The sequence below is a fragment of the Triturus cristatus genome, chromosome 4_1, assembly GCF_964204655.1.
Source record: "Triturus cristatus chromosome 4_1, aTriCri1.1, whole genome shotgun sequence".
Classification (NCBI taxonomy): Eukaryota; Metazoa; Chordata; class Amphibia; order Caudata; family Salamandridae; genus Triturus; species Triturus cristatus.
The window spans coordinates 1,110,150,993-1,110,178,082 of NC_140585.1; the positions used below are offsets into that span (position 1 = coordinate 1,110,150,993).

Genomic DNA, 27,090 nt, shown 5'->3' on the forward strand with positions numbered 1-27,090 from the left:
AATCTATAAGGAAGTTGGCATGGAAACTGCAAAGTACAAAGACAGCATTTATTAACCCTTAAGGGTGGTCCTACAATCCACACAACACTCTTCAGTATTGCATAGAGTAGCACAAAGAACTTGCGTACACGGTCCCCTTTTATACACAATAGAGGGGCTCATAAGTGGGTGGATACAACACGAGGCCGAAGAACATTACCATTTATGGTCATTTTCGATACTGAATCAATATGTGGGCGGAGCTAACACACTCCTTGAGCCCGCGAAAACATGGTCAAGCAAGGCTAACCGATAACAGATGTGGTCAAGTCTGGGCATGTAGCAGATGGACAAAGGAGCTATTTATAGACTGTTACTAGGCAGATTACAGGAGCAACTAACACAGAGGTTGGACTCTTCTCGTGGTGAACACGTGGAAGCATAACAATACAAAATGGAGTCCGAACTTCGGTCAACATAACGAAGAAAACATGCTCTAACGGAAAGGAACTAATGTCTTTAGTAAATGCTTAATCACATCGTTGTTTCAATTTACAACAGACGACCCTTTCAGCATTTACTGAAGACATCCGGTTTGTTAGGATAATCGTCATATATGTCAATCGTCATCATTTCTTCAACTTCTTTAGCCAAACGTTTCTGGTGAGCAACATCGGCAATAGCTTTCTTATCAGGGATACAGAATGATACACATAGTGAGCAGAGCAAGGGACCACATTGAACGCAGATACAGCATGAAAACAGAACCGCTACAATAATGCAGAGACCAGTTAGAACCTTCCATCCCCAGGCAGTAATTAACGCCCAAAACCATCCAGAAAAGGACCAAGTGCCGTTTTCTGTATGGATCTCAGCTGCAATTTTATGCAGTTTATTGATGGCATTATAAACTGATGGCGTATGATCAGGGATGAACACACAACAGCTACTTCCAATAATTTTACATGCTCCTCCTCTGTCAGCTAGCATAACGTCTAATACCATACGATTCTGCAATGCAACAATTCTAGTAATTTGCAATTCCTCCGTAAGATTCCCAAGTGCAGCAGCAGTCTGATTTGTTACAGCTTCTACCACTCTTGTTAATCTTCGGATCTTCCTACTGTTCAGGGCAGCTCCAACAAAGAAAAACAGTCCTAAGTTAAAATCAATATACTGCTGCAGACTGGTATCAGTCTGATCTACATCGTCAAGTGATAAAGTACGTTTATACCTATTTACAGTCACATTATTCAATAATTTCAGATCCTTATGATAAGACGCGGGAGCTAGGAATACAGGAGGTAATAGAAATGATACATAGCATACCCCAGACCACCCAGCCGGCAGACGGTAATAACCTTTATTTCCACACACAAAGTACGTATTATGGGAGGCTAAGAAGGTACTATTGTTCAACCCATCAATATTTAGAACAGTAATACAATCACTAACACCAACAGGGATAAAACCCACACTCTGGACACACAGGTCCGCTTGAGCTTGTGCTACTTGAATTACAAACTTGTCCTTTCCCACAGTGTCTCTTGTGTTCGTGAAGATGTAAGGAATGGATTCATTGTCCGGTCGGTACTCTTCCCACTCCCAAATTGTCCCATTCGCTTGTGGATACCCATTTTTGTCTTGATGGCATTCTTTATTGAGTCTGAAGAGCAATCGTCCCACTGTCGGTTTCCGAGTAGCAAAAAGCAAAGTATACCATGCTCTACAAGAGCCATTATGAGAGAAAGGAAGTGGTATAAATGGCGTTCCTCCTTTCTTCTGATGAGCTGGCATCATCCCACATATCCAACAGTTTGTAGCATTCGTAGCAACGTGGGTATGATGCAGCATCTGGATGAAAGTGTTATTCAAATAAGATTGTCGGTGCTTCAACTCTTGATACGGTAATGTATAAAAGTAGTGCTCCTCAGGCACCGGAGTTGTCAACACAAGAATCTTCCGAGCGGGTGTTACATCCTCCACGAACCATGTGGTTATCCCAACAATGGCTACTGTCAACATGAACCCTAATGCACAAAGGATTTTCTTTTTCTCCATGTCAAGGTAAAAAATAAAACCCAATATCTTCCTGAAACTAAAAGTCTGTCAGAACTCTTCCCCTTGGGCAGCGGTTGATTTCTTCACCAGCGGGCCAAGACGGGTGTCGCTACACTAATGCAGGGCTGATCCCCCCCCTTGCCTCATCGGCTCTCCGTTTCACTAACCCAAGGGCCGTTCTGACAGTATGTCCCGGTACTGGAAAACTCACTTCCTTGGTCGAAGATGATATCGCCTTCCTCCAGGAGTCGCGTGGTCCGGAAAGAGCTCCTCAGTGGCGTTTTGCTCCGCAGCACGGCCTGTCTCTGCAGCCAAGATTTCTCGTTGATCGGTCAGCACGGCAGGTTCCACCAATCCGGGCGGCACCTTCCTACAGTGCAGGGAATGGATCCAATTCTTTCTGTTGGAGACTCGCACAGCCGTCCTCGTTGCGAGGAGGACCTGCTCAGGACCCACCCATCTCGGTTCCAAGCTGTTCGTCCTGTCGAAAACTTTCACCATCACGTGGTCCCCAGGCCGGAGACCATGTCCTTCACCGGTAGACCGATCAGGGAGCGCCTCTCGGACCTGTTGATGGATAGAAACCAAGTTATCCGTTAACTGTGCCAGATAATCGCTCATCATTACACAAGGTACATCATACATAGCCTTAGGTCTTGGTGGACCCCAAATATTCATTGGGCGTCCAAAAACAATTTCATAAGGTGTAAGGCCAGTTCGAGAGTGTGGTACCGATCTAATTGACAATAACGCCAGTGGCAGAGCATCTGGCCAAGTCAAAGACGTTGAAGCTTGAATTTTAGCGATCTTAAGCTTCAGTGTACCATTATACTTCTCAACTAGGCCTGCAGACTGAGGGTGAAACACGGCGTGGAACTTCTGAGTGATGCCTAGGCCCTTCAAGACATACTTTATAACATCCGCTACAAAGTGAGGCCCATTATCACTCCACAGAAGTCTGCAGACGCCATATCGAGGGAAGAACTCTTTCAGCAGCAGCTTCGCAGTAGTCATTGCAGTATTGTCTTTCGTGGGGTACGCTTCAACCCATTTGCTGAAAGCGCAGACCACTACTAGAACATACTTCAGATTGTTACAGCGCTCAAGCTGGATGTAATCCATCTGCAAAACCTCGAAGGGCGCAGTAGGTGTCACAAATCCTCCTGCTGGAGTTCGAGTACCCTTTCCTGGGTTATACCTCAGGCAGATCATACAGGTCTGCACCACCCTCTTTGCTGTGCTAGCAATCTCTGGATGCTCCCAGACTTGGGTAAGCAATTTCACAATTGCGGAAGCTCCAACATGTGCTAGCCCATGTGCCATCTGAACCATAGGCTGTACAAAAGCCGTGGGTAATTTCCATCTATCCATCTGCTTATTTCTCCAGCAACCCTCATCATCCAATTCTCCCTCACTAGCCCATTGTTCCCGCTCTTTGTCAGAAGCGGTCCTTTGCATTTCTCGCACTTCCTCCTTCGCATCATGCCATCTTTCCACCTGCGACTTTACTACATACACGGCAGTAGTACCGGGCTGCATCGCAGTCTCCCGTGCTACTCGGTCTGCTAACGCATTCCCTTCTCCAACTTTATCAACTACTTTCCTATGGGCGCTACACTTAACGATGGCAATTTTCTTTGGGTATGTCAGTGCAGTTAAAAGATTATGAACTAACTCTCCATGAATTATCTGTACTCCATGTGACGTTAAAAACCCTCTCTCCTTCCAGAGTAGGCCGAAGTCATGCGCTACTCCGAAGGCATAGCGGCTATCTGTATAAACATTCACACATAGTCCTGTACTGAGCTCACATGCTCGTGTTAATGCTATCAGTTCCGCTGCTTGAGCTGATTTCTGTGGTATGCGTGCTGTCTCCACTATCGTTTGCAATGTGGTAATCGCATATGCTGCTGAAGTCGTACCATCTGGTAGCTTCAGACAGGATCCATCCACCCACAGTTCTCCATCTACATCTGGAAAGGGCGTATCCTGGAGATCAATACGACCCTTTGTTTGTTCCTCAGTCACAAGAATACAATCATGCGCTTTCCGCGCCTCAGGCTGGGTTTCGGGGTATGGCAACAATGTTGCCGGGTTTAACGTTACGCACCTTTTTAACGTAATATGAGGAGCCAAAAGCGTCAACTCATATCCCGTTAAACGGGCGCTGGTCAAATGCTGCGTCTTCGTTTGATTGAGCAGGGCATCGACAGCATGGGGGACTAATACCAACAGCTTATGAGATAACACAATTCCCTCGCTTTGGCGTATTGACACAGCTGTCGCCGCAACCGAGCGAAAACACCCCGGTAATGCTCGGGCGACAGGATCAAGTACAGCCGAAAAATATGCACAAGGGCGCTGCTTATCGCCGTGCATCTGCACTAAAACTGACAATGCACATCCATCTTTCTCATGCACATACAACGAAAAGGGTTTTGCATAATCAGGGGTCCCTAACACTGGTGCTGAACAAAGGGCCTGCCGTAGTTGCTGAAAAGCAGTATCACACTCATCTGACCAAGGGATTGGGATAGGCGTGTCCTTTGTCAAGAGGGCTAATAATGGCTTAGCTATGTGCGAAAACCCCAATATCCACTGTCTACAAAAAGAAACAAGACCCAGAAATGCACGCACATCCTTCTGTGTGGACGGTCTCGGTGTATCCAGAATTACTTGGATACGATCCGGTGTGAGTGCACGTCCCTCCTTAGACAAAAGGTGACCCAAATAAGTCACCTTTGGTCTACAGAATTGCAATTTCTTCCTAGATACCTTATGATTGTGGGATGCTAAAAAGGAAAGTAAGGATAACGTACTTGTTTCACACAACTCCAGGGTGTCAGCCGCCAGCAAGATGTCATCGACATATTGAATGAGGGCGACCCCCTCGAGCAGAACAAAGGAATCCAATTGTCGTTTCAAAGCCTGACTGTAAATGCTAGGGCTTTCTGTATAGCCCTGGGGAATCCTACAAAAACGATAAGATCTATTATTTAATGTAAACCCAAAAAGATATCGGCTATCAGGGTGAATGGGAATGGAAAAGAAGGCATTCTTCAAATCGATCACAGAGAACATAGTCGCCGTAGGTGGGACCAAAGTAAGCAACGTCGTGATATCGGAAACCACTGGGTACTGAGGTATCACGATCTTGTTCACTTCTCTCAAATCAATTATAAACCGATAAACTCTGGCATCCGTATCCTTTTTCAGTATGGGAAGGATCGGACTGTTACAAATGTTGTAGGGGACTTCCTCCACTACCCCTACCGCCATCAAATCCTGCACTATCTGTAGGAGAGCCTCCTCCCCCTCCTGGGAAATACGGTACTGTGGGAGGCGTGGCAACACCGCCCCCTCCTGGACGCTAATGTGGACCGGTGGAATCACCATTTGTCCCACATCAGTATCCGAAGTTGCCCACAAAGCACGAGGGAGGGTAGCTAACAGCGCATCCTCTGACATCGCACACATCCGTTCTGATCGGGGGTAATTGTCATTCAATATTACCCGTACACCAGCAGGGGAGCAGCGGATCGTAGCTCTAAAATGCTTTAACATATCAAGACCCATAATGTTGTCCGGTGTGTACGGGGCAAGTAGAAACGGACAGGGTGCAGAAAAAGAATCAACCTTAAACATGAGGGGCTGTGAAAGAGGGCTTCGGGAGAGTGTACCGTCAAACCCTACCGATGTGACCATTAAGCCGGATGGGGGAGCCCCCGGAACCAATTGCTTAGACAGTGCACTACGTGTCGCTCCTGTATCCACTAGGAACTGATCAGTAGAGCCCAAAACCTCAGCCGATACATAAGGACCCTTCTGATCAACCGGCACCTCAACTGATTCTAACCCCCATCCAACGCATCCCTATGCATGCTGAGAGTCATGGTACCCCGACCGGTCAACCCCCGACGCTTGGTACTGATGCTGGCGATCAAAAACGTTTGATCTATCGCGGTGCTGCCCAGCAGAGTCAAAACGAGCCTGTTCGTTAGAATTCCCTCGAAAGTTCGAGAAACCCCCTCTACCTCGCGGGCCACCATAGGTTTGCCCCTGACGCGATGCATGCAACACCGGGCAGTCCCTAGCCCAATGACCCGATTGCTTACAATACGCACATTGGTTCCTATTTAAATCAGATCGGCCCGAGGGAGGACCATAAGATCCTCCCCTACCTCTATTACTACCCCGCCGGGGCGGGCCATAGACTTGTGCCAACATCACCTTTGTTTTCAAATCTTTCGATTTCTTTTCCTCCTGGCCCTTTGCTTCTTGCTCCTGACGCTCATAATACTGGGCGATAGTCAGGAGGGCCGTCGGTGTAGCGGAGGACCAAGAACTCTCGCTTGCTTTTAAACGGGCCGCAACTGCCGGCAGCAGATTAGCCACATATTTATCCGCAAAAAGGTGGCGGCCCGTATCGTCAGTAAGCGACTGGCCACTAAAATCATGAAACGTCTCCTCAAAGCGCGTAAAGAAGTCCGCAACTGACTCGTCAACTTTCTGTTTACATGCAGCTAACATATTCCAGTCAATCTTTTTAGGGGGGATAATTGTCTTCAGCTTAGCCACAATAGCAGCAGGGAGATCTAAAATATTCTGGGGTGGTTTCTGCGCGGGCTTCCGCTCCCTATCCTCATCCTCAAGGTCAGACCACCGAGCCTTAAAGGCAACTACATCATCTACCTTTCGGACAGATCGCCACATATCCGGTGGTAGAATAAGGCCAAAGAACAAATCGATATCTGCTAAAGTCATAACGCAAGAATTCAAGGCCCCCTCGACTTCTTCGTAGAAGGCCGCTGGATTCTTGCGGGGGTCAGGCAGCGCATTCTTTAATGCCATCACATCAGCTCTATGCCACGGAGTATAAACCCAATTATACACAAAATATCCCTTAGCATCGGCGGAGGTAATGTCCGAGCTAGTCCCCGCTCCTTTAGGAGGAACATACAAAGGCGCCGCCTCGCGCATTGGCTTAGCATGCACTAGATCGCTCTTATCTGATTGAGAGGTGGATGAGTGGCCTTCTGCGGTACACGAATCCGACTGCGTCTCCTCCCCTGCTCGTTGGCGCGCTTTTTCTCTATGGGCCAGCACCGCGTCCCGCAAGGCGAATAACCGCCGAGCCGTATCAGGAGCCTTAGAGGGAGAAAAAACACCATCATGCAATGCTTTAGCATCCGATGTCACTTCTTCAGGCTCAAAGACACTAGAATATTTCCGAAAAGCAGCAATCACTTCCTCAGCGAAATGGTTCAAAAAATACAATCTCTCTCTATCCTGCCACGACCCCCAAGTATGGAACAATTCATCCACGGACACCTTACCCTTAAGTGCACGGAAGGAAATTTGCCGAAGCTCAGCCATATGCTCAGCCGATAACATGGACCGCGTATCTACCTTACCCGGACCCGGGACAGAATCTTGTGGCCTCGGAGCAGATGCGCCAACATAAGGGGGCGGAGAGCGATCTAGTAAATAAAAATCATCATCAAGATTATTAAGGACAGGATAAAGTGGCTGCCGAACAGCATATTGACCCGAAACTTGCAGCCTACGCTCTTTCTCTTGTCTCTCCGTTTGTTCTTTGTCCTCCCGACGCCTCGCTTCCTGTGCTTGCACATGATCATTCTTCCGTTGTTCTTTATCAAACAGCGCTTTCTCACGTTTCTCTCGCTCACGCACCTCCTTCACCCACAACCGCACACACTCAAACATATCCTGACGAGCACGCCGCTTACACATACACTGTTCCACATACTCAATCTTACGTATATCAAACGATCCATACAAAGGCCATCGTAACTCAGGATCTTTTTTTGTATATTTCCTCCATACTGTGCTGTACATTATGGAAGAAAGACCATGCTTCACATACATATCCCTATTAGGAGTCCCCTCTGGGGGAGCTGGAGCAGATTCCTCGAGGTTCAACCGGTTCCCAAAACAGCAACACCACTTACGGAGTGCGCTGAAAGCAGGCATGCTCAGAAATAATGCAAAATATGCAATATTATAGAAAAAATGGCACTTAATCGTTGCGCCGTTCAAAGTTACACAGCTCCGGAGAAATCTCTCCACATTACCTGCCTATATGTGTTGCAACGCATATATTTTCACAAAGACAAATACAAAATATGACTAGTCATCACAAATCAAACTCAAATAGCCGGACCAGGCTTCAAAAACTCGGAGCAAGTACCGTACACCGGTTCTTACCAATCAAGAGTCCAGATTCCAACTGCCAAGCTCCACAATCGCCCAAACGGCTTTCACGGCAGGACCGACAGAAGAGGTCTCAGTCGAGGACCGGCGCCACCCAGACGGTCAGCTCGGAAGGGAAGGAAGAAAAACCTCGGGATGCCAGGGCTAAGACGCCGCTGGCAGTGATCACGTCCCCGGCCAAGTTCCTCACCTTCGTCGCGACCAGTCCTTCGAGCATCCGAGTCGCCGATGAGCCCCACGTGACGGGCGCCAATTGATGAATACAGGCCCCAGCTAGGCCCGCAGGACACAAGGGTTCACTCTCCTGTAATGGAATCTATAAGGAAGTTGGCACGGAAACTGCAAAGTACAAAGACAGCATTTATTAACCCTTAAGGGTGGTCCTACAATCCACACAACACTCTTCAGTATTGCATAGAGTAGCACAAAGAACTTGCGTACACGGTCCCCTTTTATACACAATAGAGGGGCTCATAAGTGGGTGGATACAACACGAGGCCGAAGAACATTACCATTTATGGTCATTTTCGATACTGAATCAATATGTGGGCGGAGCTAACACACTCCTTGAGCCCGCGAAAACATGGTCAAGCAAGGCTAACCGATAACAGATGTGGTCAAGTCTGGGCATTTAGCAGATGGACAAAGGAGCTATTTATAGACTGTTACTAGGCAGATTACAGGAGCAACTAACACAGAGGTTGGACTCTTCTCGTGGTGAACACGTGGAAGCATAACAATACAAAATGGAGTCCGAACTTCGGTCAACATAACGAAGAAAACATGCTCTAACGGAAAGGAACTAATGTCTTTAGTAAATGCTTAATCACATCGTTGTTTCAATTTACAACAGCAGGAGGGGTGCAGAAAGAAGTAACAAATGTAGAAAGAGGCAAGAGAAGTGCAAAAAGAAGCAACTGAAATGCAGAAAGAGGCAAGCAAAGCGCAGGCAAAAAGCAACTGAGGTGCAGAAAGAGGCAAGAGAAGTGCAGAAAGAAGCAAGGGAGGTGTAGAAACAGGGAAGAGAGGTGCAGAAAGCGGGAACAGGGGTGCAGAAAAGGCAAGTGAGGTGCAGAAAGAAGGAAGAGGGGTTTAGAAAGAGGCAAGAGGGGTGCAGAAAGAAGCAAGTGAGGTGCAGAAACAGGCAAGAGAGGTGCAGAAACAGGCAAGAGAATTGCAGAAAGAGGCTAGAGAAGTGCTGAAAGAAGCAACAGAGGTGCAGAAGGAGGCAAGAGAACTGCAGAAAAAGGCAAGAGGGGTGCAGAAAGAGGCAAGAGGAGAGCAGAAAGAAGCCAGAGCAGTGCAGAAAGAAGCAAGAGAAGTGCAGAAAGAAGCAACAGTGATGCAGAAAGAGGGGTGCAGAAAGAGGCAAGAGAAGTACAGAAAGAAGCAATAGAAATTAAGATAGGGGCAAGAGAAAAACAGAAAGAAGCAACATAAATGCAGCAGGAGGCAAGAGAAGTGTAGAAAGAAGCAACTTAGGTGCAGAAAGAGGACACAGAAGTACAGAAAAGGGCAAAAGAGGTGCAGAAAGAGGGAAGAAGGGTGCAGAAAGAGGCAAGAGGGGTGCAGAAAGAACCAACAGAGTTGGAGAAAGAAGCAAGAAGGGCACAGAATGAGGCAAGAGAACTGCAGAAAGAGGCAAGAGAGCTGCAGAAAGAGACAAGAGAGGTGCAGAAAGGGGGAAAAGGGGTGCAGAAAGAAGCAACTGAAATGTAGAAAGAGAAGTGCAGAAAGAGGCAAGAGAAGTTCAGAAACAGGCAAGGAAGGTACAAAAGAGGGAACAGGGATGCAGAAAAAAGGCTAGAGAGGTACAGAAAGAAGCAACAGAAATGGAGAAAGATGCAAGAAAAGTGCAGAAAGAAGCAATAGAGGTGCAGAAAGAGAGAAGAGGGGTGCGGGAAGAGGAGGTGCAGAAAGAAGTAAGCGAAGTGAAGAAAGAAGGATGAGTGTTGCAGAACCAGGCAAGAGAGGTGCAGAAAGAGGGAACAGGGGTGCAGAACGAGGCAAGAGGGGTGCAGAAAGAAGCTAGTGTGGTGCAGAAAGAGGCAACAGAGGTGCAGAAAGAGACAAGAGAGGTGCAGAAACAGGCAAGAGAAGCACTGAAAGAAGCAAGAGCAGTGCTGAAAGAGACAAGAGTGTTGCAGAAAGAAATGAGAGGTGCAGAAAGAGGCAAAAGAAGCACAGAATGATCCAAGAGTGGTTTGTGCACCATTAGTACCAATTTAACACCCACATTTAGCAATAAATAACAAATGACCATTCAAGCTTTGCAAAGGGCCTTTCACCACTCTGTAACACTTGTCACTGCATTTTTGGTAATGTTTGAGACATTTGAGCTAGAAACAAGATTTTTTTGTTCAAATCTGCAGATTATGCAGCATATGATTAATTATGTGGCAAATGCGGAAAATGTATATTTAAGCAGATATCGGTGCTGCCGAATAGTCGCATAATTCCAGTGGCCCTGCTCATACCTCTGACTAGGTCCAGAAGTGCTCCTCAGTGGTCCCTTCTTATGTTGTCTCATTGAGTGTATAGATTAGCTTCTATGGAAACGAGAAAGAATAAACCTGAGGTTAACACTCCACAACACAGACTCCCATACCACATCATTACTCTCCATAACATATAATCCCACTCTACATAATTCCTATACACTAAATACCACATACTTTCTATCCACATAATTTCACTGCACAACATACCACATAATTCCACTGCACACAACTTACATTCACTCCACTCTAAAAAACATTAGTAAAAAACGTTTACATTTACAACGCCAATAGCTCTAACTCTCACAAATGTGAGACTTATTACATTGCAAATACTTCTTCAACTAGTAGTTGGTTTGCAGGGTGTTGGAGAAAGAGGCCTGGGCCTCCGACCAGTGCTCAGGAATTCTGCTGGGTAGGACTTACAGGAGGTACCAGGAGGGCTTCTTGGTCCCCAAAGTCCTTCAGGAGTAAAGTGGACTTTGTCCCCCAACCAGTAGTGTACCAGGAAACACATTTGCAGAGTGGTGGAGAAAGGGGGGCGTGTCCTCTGAAGACCTCTTAGCAATCCCACTATGTGGGACTTACTGGAGCTCATAGAAGGGGTAGTTGGCCCCCAAGGACATCCTTGGGGGCCAACTTCTCCTCCTATTACCTCCAGTAAGTCCCACACAGCAGGATTGCTAAGTTCTCATGGCAGGCCACACCCCCTTTTCCCACCACTCTGCAAATGCGCTCCCTGACATGCTCTTGGATGGGGATTGAAGTCCCCTTTGTTACTAGGGGTGCTTAGGGGCCAACTAGCCTACTTGTTACCTCCAGTAAGGCCCACACAATGGGATTGCTGAGAGGGGGACTCAAGCCATGCCCCCTTTCTCTACCACTCTGCAAACGCAACTCCTGGCACGCTCTTTGTTGGGTGAGTTGCCGGTTTCTTTTTTTCTTTTTTCTTTTAGGAAGGGAGGCTGTGTGGCTCCCCTTCCCTTGACCATTTTGGGCCCCGGGGACCCTATCCCCCGGGGCCTGAGACATTTTTTTTAATTGTAAAAGGGAGGAGGGCACAAGACCTCCCTCCTAAGGCCTATTAAAGCCCTGGGGACCCCATGCCCCGGGGCTAGGACTTTGCTTTTATTTTAAAGGAGAGAGGGGCCATTTCTATTTTTTTAAATCTATATTTTCAGCAGGGGGTCGTGCAGGCCTCAACCTGAGGCTATTTTGGCTTCGGGGACCCCATCCCCCCTGGCTTGGCCATTCTTTTAATTATATTTTATTTTCTAAAGGGGGGCTGCGTGGTCCCCCTCCCCACCCTGATTTCGGCCCGGATCCCCATCCCCGGACTTTTTTTCCTTAAACTAAAGGGAGTGGGCAAAGTGCCCTCCGGGCCACTTTTGGCCCCAGAGCCCCCATCCCCAGGGCTTGGCCTCTTAGTGGGGACCACGGGGTGAGCCCCTATGCCCCCGCGGTCCCTGCCAGCTTCCTGCCTCCTGCGGGAGCCAGCATTGCTTTTGGGCAAAGGGAGCTGCTGTCATGCAGCTCCCTTTCTTCAAAAGCAATTCTGCTTTGCTTCATGGAAGCAAGAGCAGTTTTTCTGTTCTCGCTTCCATGAAGCGAAGCAGATGTGCTCCCGCCCTGCTATAGCAAACTGCAATGGGCACCCGTGGACATTGCTGGAGCTATCCCTGGGGGGGTGGCCATCTCCAGGGCCATGGAGGGCTCCATGAGGGGGGCCACACGGCCCACCTCCAACATATTTTAAGCCCCAGGGAGGTGGTGGTTGGGGGGCCACAACGGACCCCTGTATTTACATAATCTATGCCCTGGGGTGGTGGTGGTCCCTGGGGTAGTGTGGGTGGGAGGCAGTAGCCCCCGACCTTCTTAATTTAAAATAAAAACCATGGGGAGGTGGCAGTCTGCAGGGCTGCGGGGGGTGTAAGGCCCCCCACATTTAAATTTTAAAGGCCCAGGGTGGAGGTGGTCTCTGGGGCTGTGGGGGGCATGAGGCCCCCCCGCATTTAAAGTTTAATGCCCCGGGGAGGTGGCAGTCCCAGGGCATTGTGGGGGCAGGCAGTAGCCCCCCCACACCTTTTATTTTTGAAAAAAGCCCCAGATATCATTAAATTAGCCCCAGGCAGGTGGCGGTCCCCGGGGGGGTAGTGGCAGTCCCTGGGGGGGAGGTGGCATTCCCCGCGGGCCCACGCTAACTATTGCACCATTGCCCGGGGGCCTAAATAAACAAAGCATGGGAGACTGCTTTGGTTGAATTCACATACCCTACGCATATCCCTCTGAAAATTAAAAAAAAATGCTTTTTAGGGCCTCGGGGTCCCTGTGAAACCCCCTGAGCAGGCCTAGGGGGTCAGGGTGTTCCTACCCTGCCCCCTTTTCTTGTTTTTTACCTTTTTTCTTATGACTTGGTTCAACCGAGTCACAAGATAGTTGCTAACATTTCCTGGTTTGAAGTGTTGGCAGCCAATCAGAGTCAGGCTCGTGATTGGGAGGGTTCACGCATCCACCGCGGTCAACAGATACTAATATTTTATTAAATATGAATTTCTCAGGAACTACTGAACAGATTTACACTATATAACAAAAAGGCCGCTTTCTGAACCAAGACCTACCTTTTTGCCAAATTTGGAGTAATTCCGTTCAGCAGTTCGGGTAGCCTTGTCTAAAGTTTCCTATGGAAATTAACATTGAGAAAACAGGTTTTGGGACCCCCATTTTTTCTCGGACCCCGCTTGACATATCATTCCGAAACATTTCAAGACAGTAGCTGACCGAAGCGCCCCATTAGTTTTGAAAAGTCTTTAAGCATGGCTTTTGTCATTTTACAGCTCGGCAAGGACAGCACTGTACTAGTCCTATGCTTAAAGACTTTGCTGTAGAAATGGCAAAAGAATTTGTCCATTTCTATCTCAGCGTGGATAGTACTGTGCTAATCCTATGCTTAAAAACTTTGATAGAAAAGCAGACATTTGAGGTGAGCAGATCTAGAGTGTCGCTGGTGTTGAGAGTGCTCTATACATGAGCTGCTTTCCACCTAAACTTGAGAACTACCCAGAGTTCTCTGCTTCTTTTTTTGCATATATATATATATATATATATATATATATATATATATACATATATATATATATATACATATATATATATATATATATATATATATATATATATATATATATATATATATATATATATATATATATATAAAGAAAGGGTTGCCCTGCTTGAGACCGCACACTCGGTAAGTAGACCACTTTATTGAAGACTTGGCAGGTTATACAGGCTCACAGCACAAATCCTCTCTGGGAAGCCTGACGCGTTTCGAACATCCTTGTTCTTAATCATAGGCACATCCCAAACGGAGCCGCCACAATGTTGCATATATATACACACACACAAACAACTACTTTGTAAAGTAAGTAAACATATATACATATATTTAAGCTAAAACACACAATCAATTGAAGTTAAAATGCCATATAACAAACACCCTACTACTTCTATTTCCCTCTAGTTAGTTACTAAAAAGAAATTACTAAGGCACCAATAAAGTGCTAACCTACCAAAATACAAACATTATCACATACCTGGTAGATGACATGCAACAAGTAAGTAAACTTAATGTATTAATAAACAGGAACTCACTCTAAAGCAGATAAAGAATAGGAAGATAAGGAAAAAAAGTTTCAACAAAATGTATTAAAAACATTACACAGGTAAAAAATGAATGTACAAATATATGAAAAATGTAAACTATAAATTAAATGAGTACAAATATACAATTATTTAACACATCCTAAACAAGTTCTGCTAACATTATGTGTAAAAATGCATATTCATTTTAAAGAAGGTAAAACAAAGGACATTTTGTTTTTTTAATTTACAAAATAGAAGACTGTCTACAGTTTACGTGCTTTAACACAAATTCTATTAAAATACTCTTTATATATCAATTTTAAATGTTTTGTATAAGTACAATTATATATGTTAAAAATGTAAATAAAGACATTAAATAAAAATGAGAAAAGAATTACAAACTGTATCATGTAACTTTATTATATTAAAGAAATCTAAATATAAAAATGGTATATAACAAGGGCACAACCAACTTCAATGTAATTTATTTTTCTGTAAATCTGGGATACAAATTAAATGACATGAAATACTCCTACTGCTTACAAAACCATTTTGACAAAGATATTGGACACAAAAAGGGTTACATGTACTATTCCCACACCAATCCAAACCATTTTTGGAAAGGTGTTGAACACCAACAGGGTCACATTGCCTTCTCCTAGTTCAACGTACCAATCTTGAGGAAGGTGTTGGACACTAAAGAGATCACGTTGCCTATTCCTACTCCAAAGTAAACTATTTTGAGGAAGGTGTTGGACACTAAAGGCGCCACATTTACTATTCCCTGTCCTGATAATATTAACACCACTTTAAACAATATTCTTGTCTTCAGTATTACTGTCCACAATAACATCCCAGTATTCTTGACATTATAGTTTTTTAGTCAAAAGTTTATCCAAACATCTCTGTTACAAATATGACTGATATCCTATTTGCTTTATTACTTGGGCCATAAAATATAATTCAGTCGTAATCTCTCACATTTGTGTCAGAGTACTTATGAGCCAAATTGTAAATCAAGCCCTGGCTCAGCAAAACTTTGTCTCAGATTCCACTAGGCGGTGGTACAGTTGAGAAATTAAAGTTACTTCAAGTATCTTACTTGACTTTGATAACAGATAGAGAAGTAAGTGTGAAAGGGGCAATAGTGAGTATATGTTTACTTATAAAGACTTTCATCCTTTAGGGCAGTGATATTGGAAAGAATTGTCAAGTCCTGCTTTTTGACAAGTCTGTTATCTTTAACGATTTCTCTAACATTACTTTACAAGACTCGTTAATAACACATGGGTTCTAAATGCTATCAAGTTAGTCCAGAAACTGTTTTCATAAGTGAAATATATTGAAATATTAAAATAGAGGACTGGTCTAATAAACTTTCTAAATTGGCAGCTTTAGAAATGGCCTCATAGATGAGATGAGAACAATGGCTACTGTAGTACTTGTTAAACTGTGTTGTTTGCTGTTTGTACTTAATAAAAAGAATAAAAAAATTAAAAAAATGGACTCTTACATTCTTATAAACAGATTGGATGTATATACGGGAAATCTGAATCAGAAAGTGTCGAGCTAACAAATAGAAACAAAGGGCATACATGGATAAAGTCCTATAATCATTTTACTTAGTTTCATATGTAAATTGTGTTACAGTTACATAAGAATTATCATTTTTATTGTAGAAAATGGAATAATCAAAACCGCTGCCAATAGGCTGGATTTTCTGTTGCCATAAATATAGGGTTACAGTGGGAGGTTGCCAGGGGAAAGGGTGGCCCTTGGGAAGTTGGTTAAAACTCAAAAATGCAACATTTTGAAAGTATTCAGAAATATTGCCAAAGTGTTTTTACAGCTCAGTTTGTGTACTTAATTTCAGTGTGATTAGTCAATAAGAATGTATGAAAACGGGTGGTAAAGAGCTCCAAAAACACTTTTTTTATGTTTAGAGAAATGTTGTATATATTATGTTTTGAGAAAAAATAGGAGAATGTTTAAAACTTTTTCTGACTAAACAACTTTTTGAGGGGTACCTGATGGGATTCTGCAAATCCTGTAAATTTACTTATCCACATAAATCGCATCAATAAACCTAGGACTAACTTCCAGTATTTTACTTGACTTGGCCATATCCCAAAAAGTGCCTAAGGGATTTTTTGTCTCAAATAAAAGGAAGCTGCGATTGTTGTGACTAAAGGCCTTATTACAAATACGGTGGTCCTGGGACCTCCGAACTTGTGCTAGCGGTCTGACCACCACCACCATGGCAGGTCTGGCCGCTGTATTTCGATGGTATTGGTGGGACCGCCACAAGACTCCCGCCATTTCATGGCTGGGAGCCCACCATGAAAAGGGTGGTGGAGATGCAGGTAAGGGAGCCCAACAGGACCCCCTGGCGCATCTGGCTGTGGGGGTGCATGCAGGGGGGCACATGTTGTTCCCCCCTATAATTGCACTTTCGTTCGTGCACAGTGTAGCATGCACGACATAGTAAATGCCACACCGTACAGGAACGTGCAGTAGGCGCTGTCACGGAGGCAGTCTACTTGTTAGGCTCTCCTAGGAGCCTAACAGACCACCGCCTTGACCCTGGCGCTGAACCGACTGCCCCCCTTGGATTCAACTTGGAATCCAGCGGGTGGGTGCACCACTGTCTTGGCCGTCTTCCTGGGACCGCCCGTGGTGACAGTCCCAGACAAAGACTGCCAAACTCATAATAAGGTCCTAAGTCTAAGCAGGTTTTGCTTCTCATTGCCAACCACAAGGGCTTTGTGTGTACGCAAGCATCAATATCTGAAACACTGAACCATGGAGGTCATAGGAGGAGCTGGTATTTATTGACATCACCACAGTGTTTAATCACACTATTGATATCTGACATGCTATTTGCCTTGAAAGTAAGCAGCAGTAAACCATTAATTAAATAGGATTTGTATTGATTTCTGTTTCATAATACCGTGACATTTATGGTTATTGCCCAGGTTCCTAAGCTGCTTTCTTTCAAGTGACATTGATCCAGGGCAACGTCTTCTCATACTTAACATAATCAGCATAGATTACATGCATTACATCAATGCAAATAATCATAAATAGTGAACAAAGCCAAGGTCATTGTATCTGCACGGCACTGATTCACGCTAGGAATGCCTCTGATTGTGATACCCCTGAAAAGAAATATTAAAATAACTGATTCTAAAAATTGATTTGCTTAAGTCTCCCATTACATGTCAGAGAAGACTGTATTTAACATTATTAAATCAGCCCTTTCTGTTTTGCTGTTTTCGTTCCACCACAAGCAGCCTAGCCAATAGTGCAGGGGTCCACTTCATAAAGCAACTGTTCAATGTTTAACTTGCAGGCCATTTGTTTGATAAATACAGATTTTATCCCTTCACATTTTGCTTTAGAAAATGTAGAACCTGCGGTTATCTTATTTTGAATGTCATACAATCAATGCTTATTTTATTGAAAGTCTTTGTGCCGAAAAGTCACACACTATTTTCATTTTAAAGCAATTCTATTGGCACTTAGGGGCCGATTCCGATCCGGGGCGGAAAGCACTCAGACCGAGTCGGATCCGGAGTGTTTTCCAACCGAGCCGGAACCCTACAGTCCGACCGAGCGAGTACGATGCGCACGTATGCTGTCGGACTCGGTTCGGTCGGACTCCCATAGAAGTCAATGGGAGCCAGTTGTACGACGCGTACATGCGCTCCCATTGACTGAATGGGTACATCTCAAACAAGTGCGCCCCCTACAGTGGGTACGCGTCGGTGCCATCCGCACCGTACATACCTGTGTTGGGGAGACCCATAGGTCTCCCCCTGTGTGCGAGTCGTATGGCTGCGGGTGTCGGGGAATCCGACGCAGACCCCCTAAGTCTGACTCCGGGAGCTTTTGCAAGCTGGACACTCCGGCTCGCACAGGCTGTCCGACGCATGCATCGTACTGGCTCGCTCATACAGCTGTACGAGTCAGCCGGAAAACTCGCGTACGGCTCGTAGTTTTTCCAGCCGGATCGCGTTTGGTGCCCTTTCGACCCGGATCGGATTCGGCCCCTTACTGGTAAAACAAATACATTCAAAAGCTCGGGAGGTGCCCCTATAATATGTGAGTAAATCAGATTTGCTATGATTGATTTGCTGGTCGCAGGAGGACAATATATGAAATATCTATCATCTTTACATACGTGACAGGACTTTCCTAATAATGCATACATGGTACAAATAATTCAGGCCTTTATTGTAAGACAAATATGACACAAACAAACTATTTAGAGTGTCTCTGTGCAAAGCTTAGGGCCATGAGAACTAATTCTTTGAATGGTAATGATAGTTAACAAAGTGTGTGAGATTGTCATTATTTTAGCAGCAGGTTGACCTTAGTAACGCTAACAAAAAGAAAAGCAAAACAGTTGGAAGGAATCTTCCATTCTGCTTCTTGAAGAGCTACATTTAGTGATTAGCATTGCAGGGCCATCTAGCCACCCACAGGAAGAAGGAAGGAAGATTGGATTCATTTGCTTTGCCTTTCGAATGTGTTTATGTCTGAGACATTGTTTGTTCTGTGCAGTTCAAACATGAAAGACTGAACAGCATTATCTGCATGGAAAATCATTGGGGTCAAGGGTAAACAAAAGTCCTGAGATGACGGATGTGAGAAGTTGGCCTGGTATATGCTGTCCACTAGTTTTAGTGGGCACCTTGCACCAGTCCAAACAACCCCTTATTGGTTATAGGTTAAAGACAACCTTTATTGAAAGCTTTCTTAGTGGTAGCTATGGAGAGCAGCCTTCAGGCTAGGTCTTAAAGGAATTTAAAGCAGCTTGTTTTACCAATCTATAATCTCTTGAGTGCCTCAATAAAAGACAACCACACCAGGTATATATATATAAAATATATGTATTTATTGCTAAACACACTCTCCTAGTCTCTTTATGAGGCTAGAGGTCAAAACACATAAGGGACACTTCAAATATGACAGTAATAAGAAGCACAAATACACGTCAGGCCCTAGGGGCGAGCCAAACCATATACTAAAATAGTGGTATAAGAATCACGACTTGACTAGACACAAGGCCTAGAACCCGTAGAATCGCTGGGATCCCAGTGAACCACCCAAAGTAGTGACACAAGGGACCCACGGGGCCGTGTGCAGTGTGAGAACACAGCCAAGAGCTCCCGTTAGCTTCTATGGGAAAAGTCGCGGTTAGATTTTTAAAGATTAGGGAGATTTAGGAATGAACTGGGGCCAAACCCTTTGGGACTTAGGAAGTTCTAGGGCCAACACCCATGGGAGCACCGGAGTACTCGTGTTACCTCACCCAGGGAAGTCGGGTGCATAGGTGTCAAATGGTGTCGGGTCGCGTCGTCGTTTTCAATGGGAGCTGGCAAAGAATTGCTGCTGCCGGGAAGATGAGAACTGTCCCAAGAGATCCAAGCCTGGATCGAAGATGAGAAGAACCTGAAAGCAGAGGGGACAGAGTCTGGGTCACTTGCCAGTGACCAGGAAGACGATAGGTGAATGCCCACCGATGTCGGGTGTTTCAGGTGAAGAAGGTGAAGCTTGACTCTTCATCCACGAGGACCAGGAGGCGTCGGGGACAACCAGGAGTTGGATTCAAGCTGTCCCACGAAGGATGTCGAGTGCTGCAGCATCGGTGCCCGGATTGGACACAACAAGCCTTGGCAACATCAAACCATGCAGAAATGAGAAAGATGATTCGGTTCAGACCAGCACGGTCTGAGGGACTCACCACTTGGTTGGAAGTCAGGGCATATCTGGAGAAACCAGGCAAGCCCAAGGAAAATCAAAGTTACCCCCTCAGGGACCCACCAGTTGCCGGACCAGGGATCACAAAGGGGCCTTGAGAGGAAACACAAAATGGCGGCCCACGGGTCACTCTGGGTAACTAGGCTGACAATCATCAGTGGATCTTCTGCTCGAGGTGGGGGCTCCTAGTAACCCTAAGCACGACTTCAAGAGACATTGAGAAGTCAATGCACTTGCAAAAGTGCACGGTGACCAGGAGTTCCAGTTCCTCGCTACTCACGAGGGCTGCAGGTCTCAGCTTTGCTGGGGACTTGGGTCGGCCTCTGAGATGTCTGGAAATACTCTTCCTGGGCTGCAAATACTTCGGAGTCCGGTGGGAGCTTCGGAAATGCAGACCGGCAAAATGCTTAGTTGGTGCCTGCCAAGCAGGGGTCACTCCTTGACCCCAAGAGAGATTTCTTCAGTCCTCTATTCTTTAGTAGAGCATCGAAGTTCCAGGATTCAGCTTCAGAGTTTTGTCCAGGGATATCTAAAATTCTGGTTACAGAGGTTCCTTACTTATACCTAAGGAAGGGGTTTGACTAGCTCTGGGGACCCACCTATGGGAGGGTTTGGAAAGAGGGGTGGCTACACCCATTTCCTTTGTCCAGTTTCACGCCAGAGCAGGGGCTGGAAGCCCCTGAACCAGTTTGAGTTGGGCTATGCACAGGGACACCAAATGTGCCCCCAGTGCAGGACTTCAAAGCACTCAGAGAGTGCTCCCACCCAGCCCCAATACACATCAGCCTGTCTGGGAGGTGGTTACACCTCCCTGTGACAGGAAACCTACTTCCCAGGCCTCCCCTGCCAGAGTTTCGGTCAGCAGCAGGAGGCCAGACTTGTGTCTGTGGCTGCAGTATCCATTTTGTGATGCCAGGGTTCTGTTAGATTTCTACCGGGTATACCAGCACTGCCATGTCTCTCCCTCTAGAAGGGTGGGATCATACCCCCACACCAGTTACTGGTGTGGGGGTATGATTCCAAGGTGTTTGACACCAAACACAACATGTTTCCATGCAGCCAGTCCAAAGTTAGCATTAACCGTTTAAGATATAATGCACTTAAGAGTATATGGTCAAGCTGCACCACTGACAACCCCGGAGAAGAGATTCCGAAGGCTGCAGAGGGGCTCAGCTCATACCTGGGCACCCTCTCACATATAACCAAGCACTCTGCCTTCAGGATTGTTAAGGCCTGCCATAGGAGTGACTGATAGGTTTGTATGTGCAGTGATAGGTGAGGTATAGTGAACCTATACCTCAGTAAGGGGTGCATCCACCACCTTACCCAGGCTGCAGTAGCAGACCTGTGGTGTCATTTTGGGTGGCTCTCAAGGGGTGGCATAATACATGCTTCAGCCCCTGGTAGCAGTGTTTCGTGAGGACTCCGTGTTACCAGCCCAAGAAAACAATCATTCTTTGATCTTCTGTGCAATTCATTTCACAGTTGACATCCTGTTAGAATAACCATACCCCTCCAATCAATTTGCCTTGACCGCCCTTGAAATCCTAGGGCCTCCTCCTCCACAGTCCTGATGAAGACCCGCTTGTGACACTCCACCAAGCGCCCATAGGGTTGAAACATCGACGATCTATTGTGGCACAGACTGCAGGACATAGTTGTTACCAACTATTTAATTTGTTTAACTTACTTGTTACAGCATTTTGAATCTGGCCTTTCAAAAACAAACCACATCCTCCCACCCTCACCTCACTGCACTATGTATTTATATCACCACTGAGCACCACTATCTCACTATTTTGTATCACTGTATGAATTTGGAAGTATAAAACTCTGCAATATGTTTCTGTTTATCGAATGTTATCAATTCTGATACATAAATCAATGAAAATCCTTTCTTTGTGTTCTTGTTCCTCTTTCCCCTTTTGTTCAAGGAATGTTTTTGCTTTTAGAAATGTATTATATGTTATGCTCAAGTAACTACGGCTAACTACAATACGCATTGTTTCTACCCAAGGGAACCATTGTTCTTTATATGTTAAATACCCAGGTTCCTAGGGACACAGGGTCACCCCATTGTGTTAATATATAATCTGGGGTACCTATGCCCTGGGTACATAGTATACCATAAACCAGGGACTCACAAGGGTACCTCAGGATCCAATCTGTGGTGTACCTAAAGTACAGGGAATCAATTTATAAGAGAAAGCAGATTGGCTGGGGACCTGAATAGCAGGTTCCCAGTCAAACTAAGTCAAACACCATCAAAACACCAGGAAAAAAGTGGGAACAACCATGCAGTCAGATTCCACCTTCCTACAATGGAGATATATAATTGTGTATTAATTCTGGATTAAATGTATTGGTTGCAGGGATGTGGGATATAAAATGCTTTGGGTTTTTCTAATGTTCATCTTATTCTACCTAATGACTGTTGAGATTACAAAAACTATTTCCATCAAGCCAAACTAGTCACAGAGAAGAGTGAGAGGCACCTGTTGTGCTCCTTTCTCTTAAGGGAGTGTATCACACATTACCCCTTGGTGATAAAGAAATCTAATTGGGGTGCCCCCTCTGATTTTAAGGGTTAACAGAATTCTGTTTAGCTCCATAGGTACTACAGCACTATGTCCTAGGACACAGATCTGTGGAATGATCTGTTTGACTTATCTTCAGGTCAGGCTTTACTGAGTCATTTTATAATTTAGTTATTTTATGGAGAACTTGTCTTCAGAAGTGTGAAGCTCATCGCATGGACTCTTCCATATGAAGAGGGGTTAGATGGCTGCTAAGCTTACCCCAGGCATTTGAACATTCTATGGAAGAACACATTCTGATAAATTATCCATCAAATAACCAAAACACATGAGGCTTTGAAGTTAGACTTCTCGAAATGAGGTATGCTCATTGGGGTCAGGGGGTGATTGTAGGATGAAAATCACAGAGCTCAAAGATGGAATTGTAGACCCTAAAACTACGCTGCTGGAACTCAGTGTGTATTTGTCTCATAAAACCCAGCTTACAGGAATGCCCGATGGGTTATTTAAGAACCTCCCCATAGAGTATTGCAATGGCTGCCCCTGTAGAGCGCTCTAATGATAGCACACATTTCACATCAGTTAAACCAGACAAGAGAAGAAAGTGGTCAAAGGAGGAAATAAAGAAGACAAAGGTAGCTTGACAGAAAAGCCTTAACCAGGTTTAGACCTGCTTAGTGAAGTAGAGAGTAAGAGAGAAGCTGCCATGAAAATGGCAAGAACAAGAGGGGCTACAAAAAAAACAAGGGTAACCAGCACCTTGAATAGTCAGCTTTAGCAGTATTGTTAGTGGCTCCAAATCATCAGTGTTATCAATGGTCATCATTAAAAGTGTTCCACGATCATTAGCAACTCAGTACCATAGTTACCTCAGTATTACTAATTGTCAAGTCTTATTTTGAGATGGGGGAACTGTGAATTGACTGCCAGAGAAGCCACCACAAAGACAATCTGCCACAGGATGGCACTCTTTCGTGCATCAAGAGGTCCACCATATTTAGGGCAATTCTCCTGGTGCATATTGTCCTTTCAGTGGACTATGAAGCCTTACATGAAAGACTGGGACAGGGAAAACAAGCTGTGGCTCTATGCCCTGCCCCTTGTGGGCTAGCTGGCCACTCTAGGCTCTTTACTCTTTTTCATATGTTATTATAGGTGTCTCCAAGCATTATTCGACAACAAGATGATTGTAATTTTGTTAAAACACTTTGAGAGGTTATCATGCACAATTCCATATTCTCTTTATTCAGTGTATGCCAATTTTGTGATATTTCGTAGATTAATACCGCAATTTAGGATATCAGTGTCTTGCTCAATATTATCACTGAAATGGATGATTACCTGAGTAGCATCCACATTTGAGAGAAATCCTATACCACTCACAACCAAGAATTCTGGTAGGGATTTCACATGGAAAAAATAGTAGGAAGCCCTAAGGGACTGCAGATAACATTATCACTGGAGGAGCCTGCAGGTCACCATCCCTGGCCTGAGATATATCAGATAAGGTGCATTGAAAAGAGGGCAATATTTTGAGATCTGAAAATTCCTAGTTACATTAGAATTATTGGTGAAAGGGGAGCCACGTCATACATAGCTTGAGTGCAACAATGCTTTACACTTATGAATAGAGGCTTACAACTAGTTATGGGTTGGATGTAAAGGGTGTGCATGGGAAATAACTAGGATTTAGGAGTGTAACAGGCCTGGATTATGATTAAAAGATTAGACCATGGCCAGGATCTTTAAAGGTTTGATTAGTATACATGTACTATTCCCTTACTGTTGAGACAATATATATATAGACATTCACTAAAGAATACTCAGGTATCCAGCAAAGATAAGAAGACATGAGACAGTATTGGTACGGCACAGAACCGACATATGTGATGGTCCTCTTTGCCACTTGAACATCATTAAACTATTAATACCGGACACAGATTTGTTGGTGCTATGTAAATAACATAATATTGATGGTGTGGATTATTATGCACAAGATAAATAATGAAAGTCTGCATAGGCCACTGTAGGTTTACATATAAGATTATAATAATAATAATAATAATAGGTGGATTTATATAGCGCAGCTAATCAACCATGAGGGTCTCTAGGCGCTGTCCATAGGCATGGGGAGATTAAGTGATTTGCCCAGAATCACAAGATGTTGAGCCAAAGCTTGAACCTGGATCCGCAGCTCAGAAGTCAGCAGCTCTGACCCTCACACCACAACCTCTCTTAAGATGACAAAGTTTGATAAACTTTTCCCCCTAATAATCGGGCTTATTTTACCAGGCCAGTCGGGATTAATACCCTGGAGAAGCACTGCAGATAATCTCCATACATTGTTTCTCTTGTACATCAGACTGATGTACAGATGAGGGCGGTGGTAGTGTTCTTAGATGCTGCTAAAGCCACCTTCTTGGTTGAAGAGGCATTCATGTTTGCGATAATAGAGAGAATGGGGATGGGCAAAGTGATGATAAATAGGATTAAGACTCCCCCCTGACTGCTAAAGTCAAAGTTAATAGCCTCCTTTTCCCTCCCATTGCTTTTGACAGAAGGAGCCACCAGGCATGTCCTTTGTCCTGAGTGTTCTTTGCCCTCACATTAGAACCATCGGTTTACCTTTTGCAGTAATTTCATGAGCCCAGAGGCATAAAGATAGGGTGTAGACAGATAGTATTGTCATTGTAGGCAGATGATATTCTCCTACTAATTAAAAATAGATTAACTGAATTTAATCCAAATCGTTCTATGGTAATCGGTGTTGGGAACAGGTCTAAATAGACTATAAAGTGGTCTAAGTCACTTATTGTCCCATTCACAGTAGCTGCCCCCCAGGTTTGATTATCCAATTAAATTGCATGTAGAAGCTGTCCGTTACACCTTTGTGTGTAGTTCTACTCAGACCTTGAGACTATCCTGCTGGCAAAATATGGGACATATCTAGAATCACTTGCCAAACAGTTAGATAGATGAATGTCCCTTAGAAATTGTCCCTTAGTATAGCAGGAATAGTGGGGCTGATTAAAATGGTAATTCTGTCGAAGCTCCTATATTTGTTCTGGAATATTCTGATCCCACTTTATAGAGGTGTCTTTACATACCATATTACACTCCTAATTAAACTTGTCTGGGCAAATAACCTAGAATTAGCTGCACTGAGATGAAACTCGCATATAAAAGGGGGGGTGGGGCTTTGCTGTTTCCAATATGGAAACATGCTATCTCATGGCACAGGCCCACTTAATACAACATTGGTTCCAGGACAACGGCCGCGTACAACACCTAGACATTCAGACCAACATCTCTCTTGTTAGACCACTGCACTTGGCACTCCTGTCCCTTGCTACTCGCCCAGATAAAGATATTCATACCGTAACTGCTCCAGATGGGCATGAGCCAGATTGCCAGGATCTGTGGCATTGACTTGAGTTGCCATTCCTCTTCATCTTCATTCTGAGGTGATCCAGATTGTTCCTCAAGTGACTGAGGTCTGGAAAACCTCTGAGGTCAATAAATGCCAGTGCAGGTGTACAGATTTCCAGGGACGAAATCTGTGCATCAGGTGTTTGCCATGTCAGTCTGTTCACTGGGAAAGGGCTATCATTTTGAAACTGCAAACACAAAGAACAGTAGGTGATATGTTTTCCAATGAGAGGACAGCTGGATTGTTCAGCTACGTGTATCAATGTAACATGATGTAGTCTCAACCTGGGGAGAGCTTGTGACTTAGCAGGTAGAGAATGTAAACAAGAGATTGATGAAGCTGTAAGAATGATACTCTCCACTTGTCCTGTGTTTGGAAGTTCTGCCATCATTATCCTTGGGATGACAGCCCTTTGGATAGCTTTGGAAAGCTAAGTGACCACGCTCTTGTAGGTTTGTGTAGGGAGGCCTCTTTTTTTTCCATCAATGAGCTCTACAATCATGTGAGCCCACATGTGTTTTTGTAAGCATCAGTACTCTAATGTCAGGGGACATGGAAGTGTATCTCCATTCTAAGTGAGAGTCTTGACAGACTTCTCAACTCCCACTGTGGGGTGACTGGCAATGAAGCTAGCAGGATTATATCCTAGGGCGATAGATTTTTTTACCTCTACCCCTTTTCAGGAGACTGCATATGAGTTCCTCACAAGTAAAGGTCAATTCAGTCCCCAAAACTAGGACATGGATATATGATGTAAGTTGTCTTTACGTGGGATGTGGGGTTCACTGGTGGATAATCGAATAGTATGGTCCGTTTGAACCCATTTGTATCTGTTACACACAATGGTGATGTCCAGCTTGCAAATCCCTGTCTGCACATTCAGCTTTTTCTGTTCTCCCACCAGAAGCCTGTTACTCTGATGAGCGAATTACTTTCCAACCCA

At 44.8% G+C, this 27,090-nt stretch overlaps 1 long non-coding RNA gene across 1 annotated transcript in view; it reads right to left on the reverse strand.

The window, feature by feature from the left end:
- LOC146856093 (uncharacterized) overlaps positions 1-27,090 on the reverse strand; it is a 163,741-nt gene that overhangs the window by 71,609 nt on the left and 65,042 nt on the right. The window contains exons 2-3 of the long non-coding RNA XR_014980902.1: positions 14,366-14,424; positions 10,752-10,823 (exon numbers count right to left, since the gene is read on the reverse strand). This is a non-coding gene — a long non-coding RNA (uncharacterized LOC146856093). The remainder of the gene's footprint in view (positions 1-10,751; positions 10,824-14,365; positions 14,425-27,090) is intronic.